Genomic DNA, 6000 nt, shown 5'->3' on the forward strand with positions numbered 1-6000 from the left:
TTAGTGTTTTCTCCCTTTTTACATTATATTATTCTACAGGGTGTCCCCAAAGTCTTAGTGCTCTTTTAAGTTTTAAAAGCACTAAGACCTTGGGGACTTTTACTTATGTATGTAAACTTCACGTATCTATATAATGCCCCCCCCAACAGAATGTAAGTTACTTGAGGACAGGGCCCTGTTTTTGTTTTTTCAATTTGTCTTTGTATATCCAGAGCCTAGCACAATGCCTTGCATAAAGCATGCTCTTAATAAATGTCTTCTGGATTGAATTCAATTATACACTCTTGGTTAGTGGCCCCATCTGGTTAGATTGAAATGGGATGACAAGTTCCTAAATCTGATCATCTATGAAGTGAGGACAATGGTTGAGGACCAAATGGGACACTGTACATAAAGGCATTTTGTAAACTGAAGTGCTAGGTAAACTATGGCTAATATTTTTTAAACTTTAAGGCAATATATAAATGCTAGCTAGTTGCTGTATTATTGGCATCATCACCATCATTATCATGAATCTAGGTCTCATCTTTTTTTGGCAGAATTAAAATAGAAAGTCATTGGAATTAATGACAGCAAAGATAATTTCCCACTGTTTTCTAGCCATCAATGCTTACTACTTAAATGTGCAGTGTATAATAATAATAATAGCTAACATTTATATAGTGCTTACTATGTGCCAGGCACTGTGCTAAGTGCTTTACAGTTATTATGTTATTTGATCTTCACAACTGGGATGATTCTCATTTTACAGATGAGGAAACTGAGGCAAATAGGAATTAAGTGACTTGCCCAGGGTCACAAGCTAGCAAGTGTCTGAGGCTGCATTCGAACTCAGATCTTCCTGTCTCCAGACCCAGCACTCTATCCATCGCGTCACCTAGTCACCCACTGTGTACCTAGCTACAGAGTATTGGACCTGGAGTCAGCAGGCTACACAGTGACACTGAGAGGTGTCTGGTTAATGGTCCCCTGAAAAATCAGTAAAATGACTGAACTCCCACCTCCAGTCCTACTGACTCTTGGCTCTGACAACCAGGAACCTGCTGCTTTGTATATCTGGGTTTCAAACCTGCTGGACTTCCTTGGGTTGGGATGAGTTACACTGGAGGTGGGGACTCAAGTACACCAGAATGAGAATCCTATCTTGGACGCTGACTTCTCTGGTGTGTGTGTGTGTGTGTGTGTGTGTGTGCCTTGAGTAAGTCACATTAACCCACCCCCTCAGTGGCTTGACTTTTTCAGCTACAAACAGCTGTAACGAAAGAACCTTTGGAAGGCTGGGCCTCAGTATGTAGTCGCAGAGCCTTTTGAAGTGGAAACATCTTGTTATCAGTGGGCTGGTGCCAGGCCAGATGATTTTAGTACCTTTAAATTTTCTTCTGTGGGACAGCGTCTCATATTAAAACAAGAGTAAATGAATTTGGAAGAGCGCCCGTGTGACCTGAATACGGCACTCACAAAGTCAGGGAGTAGCACTCACTGGTGTTTCTGAGTGGCTCAGGATTCAGTCATCCTGCTTCTTTTCACGTCTCAGGAAACACAGGAAACAGGGTATCAAAATCCCTGCCACCTCAGAGGAAACTGGAATGTCCTAGCTAGGCCTGAGTCAGCCTTTCTTGGTAGGTCAAGAGAACAGATTAGATTTGGGAGATCGGTTCCTGTGGTAACCTTCATTTTAGAATTTACTGTTGCTTTATGTGTGTATGTATGTGTGTGTTATGGGCCTATGTACGTCGGTATTTATACATAAATATGTATACATACACACTAGAATAAAGAAAAGAAAATGGTTTTAATTATTGTTCTATGAGGAGTGGAGCTAAAAAACAAAGGCCTGAAAAGATGGTACTTTTGCCAAGTGTTGCTCCACTTCTGAATTCTTTATGTTCTTTCTATCCAGAGGCACTAGGGGTGAGCGGTTGGTTAGCTTCTCTGGAAAGACTGCAGATCTTATTCCTTGCTGGGGTTTGCTCCTCCCTTGGTTAGTAACATTTGCTCCTAGGTAACATCTGCAGAGATTTCTGTATAAGCAGCACTAGGGACATAGCTAAGCTCCAGCCATCATTGCTTATACCATGCATCACTGTTGTACTTCAAATAGGACTTTAAAGGGGAAACTTACTACCAAATGAAGAAGAGGAAAACACACACACACACACATAGATATAGATATATATATATAGATATATATAGATATATATATCTATATATATATAGATATATATATCTATATATATATATATATAGAGAGAGAGAGAGAGAGAGAGAGAGACAGACAGACAGAGACAGACAGAGACAGAAACAGAGTCAGAGAAGGCGAGAGAGAGATAGAGAGACAGACACACAGAAAGAGAGGGAGAGAGGGAGAGGAGGAGGAGGAGGAGAAAGAGAGAGAGAGAGAGAGAGAGAGAGAGAGAGAGAGAGAGAGAGAGAGAGAGAGATTGAGAGGAGAATTTTTTCAGACAGACAGACAGGAGACCCTCTTAGGCTAGGGTGTTCCTTTCCTTCTGAGTCAGAGCTGAAGGGGACCCCAGAGGCTTCTTCCAGAGGATGTGGGCTTGCTGGTTTAGGAGTGGGGGAGGATTAGACAAGAAAAGGAAAAACAATACTTCAGTTTCCCTCAGAGGCTCCCTCAGGAGGCTACACTCCCTGCCTGAGAAACCCAGAACCCAGATAATGCCAAAATGTTTGAAGCTGGCCAGGCTCCAAGTCATTTTCCTTCTCAAACTGAAGAGTAGTAGCCTTTCTTCAGGCCAGGTTTCACAAAATAAAATAAAAGGCAAAACTGCTATCAGCTCTTGGGGTTAAACTCTTGACTTGGGGGCCTGAGGGCTCATGGAGGTTGAGAATGACAGATTGCCTTTTGAGCTAAAAAGGACCTCAGAGACCATATACTCTAATGTCTACATTTTATAGATGAAGAAACTTAAGTCCAGGGGTGGCTAGGTGGCGCGGTGGATAAGAACACCAGCCCTGGACTGAGGAGAACCTGAGTTCAAATCTGGCCTCAGACACATAATACTTCCTAGCTGTGTGACCCTGGGCAAGTCACTTAACCCCATTGACTGGCCTAAAAAAAAAAAGGAAAAAAAAGAAAAAGAAACTTAAGTCCAGAAAGGGGAAGGAATTTATCCAAGGTCATATAGTAAGTTAATGAGTAAGTCTACTTAGGCAAGTGAAGATCTCAAAGCACCTTCCAACTTCGTCTGGGGAGAGGAGCTTTCCCCATTCTCCTTTTTGTGTAAGGAAAAAACCAAGATGTAAAATATGTTGAATAGCACCCTCCAAGTTACTCAGAGTGTTAGTAATAGTACAGAGGCAGTGAGACAGAAAAGAGAGCTCTGGATTAAACATCAGAAATGTCTGGGTTCATCTCCTGCCTCAGGCACCACTAGTTTCATGATCCTATGCAAATCACAAAGTCTTTCTAAGCCTCAGTTTCCACATTTGTAAAACAATGATAATAATAGCACCTAACTACCAAGGTTGTTATGACAATCTATGTTGTGACAACTTGTGACAAAGCAAACCCTTTGTAAACTGTGAAGCACTATGTAAAAATGAGGTAGTAACATCTAAATAGAGAAGCCTTGAACACCAGATTTCCCCTTAGAAACCAGTTCTAGAAACAAATACAAATGCAAGACACACCTTTTTTTGGGGAGTGGTAGTGGTACAGTTCTGCTGTGCTATCTTTCCTGTGCCTTCCTACCCAGACTGAACCTCCAAAACAGAAGTGACCAAAAGACAAACTTCCTAACCAAGGCACTTGACAGATACAGTTTTAAAAGCCTTTAACATTGCCTACCTAGGTCCTTGGACAAAGGGAAATCAATGACCTTGAGATGGATCCCAAAGTTGTGGGATCCCTAACTCCAATACAAGCATCCCTTGTGTGATGTGCTGATTTCCACCACAAGTGAAATCCATAGGTGAGATCCTTGGTGCTGGATAATCGTGAGACACAAAACCAAAGAGAAGAATACCAGTAAGGCTCTTGTTTGTATAGCAGTCTTGTAGAAGTCATTCTCAGCACTGAGTTCCAATGAGCCAATGGCATCTCAAATCATTGAAACAGGAAGCGAGATAAACAACATATTATCAGCGAGGAGATGGAGCTGATTCCCGTATTCCTAGGACGCCAGCCAGCTGAGCCCAGTGAATGTCCTAGCAAAGTCTGCTTTCCCTACCAGCTGATGTTCTTGTATTCAGCTCTGGGGAACAGGGTTCCCTCTTTGCTGGATAAATTGACTCATCATCTCCCTCTTTCCCCCCAGATTCTTGCTTTCCACATTTGCTCTGTGTGGGGCTAAGCTGGCTTTTTTTTTTTTGACCGCCCTCCCCTTCCCTTCCCAGGATCTAAGTCTCTAGAATGACCCTCTAATAAACTCCACTCCCCAAGAGTTTCCTTTACTCCCAGACAGCAGACACTTGGGGAGTGGGGAGGAAGGGGGCTGGTACCAGAGAGAAAAGCACCAGAGTAAAGATCAGCAACCATTACAGAGAAGCTGGGGGATCAGGGATGTGTCCTGACCTAACCACAGGGAGGCAAATTCTAAAATGGCTACAAAGTCACCTGCCCTAGCCCTCTGGCTCTTCCTGTCCCCTCTGTCACAACTAGTCAGCAAGCTAGAAAAGTTCAGTGCCATTGGGAGCTTCACGGATAGAAGCTGTAGCTGTGGGAAGAGTGTGGGAAATACAGTACTCTATATTTTGTGTCTGCCTTCACAGAAACTCAAAATTCTGATATATCTATCAAACCTAAGGTGAAAAGATATAGTAAAGTTGACTGTTTTGATAAATGCCAATAGGGTCTATATGCGGTGAGTTTGCTGTCAGGCTTATATCTATAGCTTTCTATGCTTATGTTAACTGTCTTTGTCTCTCTGCCTCTTTGTCTCTCTGTCTCTGAGTCCATCTCTGTCTCTCTGTGTCTGTCTGTCTCTGTCACTGTGACACTCTCTCTCTCTCTCTCTCTCTCTCTCTCTCTCTCTCTCTCTCTCTCTCTCTCTCTCTCTGTTTCTCCATCTCTTGTCTCTTTCCCTCTGGGCCTCTGTCTCTGTCTCTGTCTGTCTTCCCCCCCCCCCACTCCTTCCTTTTCTCACTCACCAGTCCGCAAAGTCTCCCCCCTCTGCCAAACCAGCCCCAGCCCAAGACTGGACATTGCCCATCAGCCACGGCTGGAACCCCAAGTGTCAGACCTCTCTCATTCTTCCGTCAGCCACCAACCGCAACAAACCAGTGGTGACTCAGACGCCGGGACCTTCCGAGCTCATAGAGTCAGCCAAGCGACAGAGAAGCCACTCACCGTTTGAGTCTGTCCTCAGGTCCGCTTATGCATGCCGGTGGGGGCTGCCCATCTTCCAGAAGCAGATCTCGTTCCCTTCCAGAGCTGCCCCACTATGTACCCTCGCGCCTCAGAAAGTTTGTTCAGGGGCTCCCCCTGGCCGCCAGACCCGGCCCCCTGAGCCGAAGTGCGGCGGCGGCGCCTGCTTGCGTCCTCGTCCCTAGTTCTCCTCCTTCTCCTCCTCTTCCTCTCCTTCTCTTCCTCTCCGAGCCCTCTCACAGAGCCAGCAGCGGACTATGCCTCCACAATGGGTACGGCAGCATCCTGAACAAAGTGCGGTCCCCCGGGATCCCCCGGCGAGGAGGTGGAGCCATGTGACCCGCTGCCCCCAAGGCACACGCCAGCCCTTTATGCTGCTGGCTTAGGGGAGGGGTGGGTGTGCCAGGCCACTGCCGGGATGGGAGGAGATAGAGGGATGGAGGGAGGGAAGGAGGGAGGGAGGAAGGGGACTTCTCTGCTTTGGACTCCCCCCCCCCGCCCCATGCCAGTGTAAGCCGCAGAGGGGCGGAGGCATAGGTCCCTTCCAGACTTTGTCATTGGAAAGCTATTCCCAGTAACCCTTTCTTGCCTTCTCCACGCCCCTCCCCGCACCCCTCCCCCCTGCCCCAGCTCCCCCTCTCTCCTCTCTCTCATAAGTAGAAAGAACAACTCTT

The 6000-nt window shown here is 45.7% G+C and overlaps 1 protein-coding gene across 5 annotated transcripts in view; it reads right to left on the reverse strand.

The window, feature by feature from the left end:
* The window catches only part of NAV1 (neuron navigator 1), a 352950-nt gene extending 347219 nt beyond the window's left edge, over positions 1-5731 (reverse strand). For 4 of the 5 annotated variants that reach the window (XM_078156430.1, XM_078156429.1, XM_078156428.1 and 1 more), the window contains exon 1: positions 5309-5731. The gene's annotated coding sequence lies outside the window, so the exon portion shown is untranslated. The remainder of the gene's footprint in view (positions 1-5308) is intronic. The other variant, XM_078156431.1, reaches the window with a different exon arrangement.
* Positions 5732-6000: the final 269 nt, after the last annotated feature.

Source organism: Phascolarctos cinereus, unplaced genomic scaffold, assembly GCF_003287225.1.
Source record: "Phascolarctos cinereus isolate Bilbo 61053 unplaced genomic scaffold, phaCin_HiC Scaffold_5;HRSCAF=322, whole genome shotgun sequence".
Lineage (NCBI taxonomy): Eukaryota > Metazoa > Chordata > Mammalia > Diprotodontia > Phascolarctidae > Phascolarctos > Phascolarctos cinereus.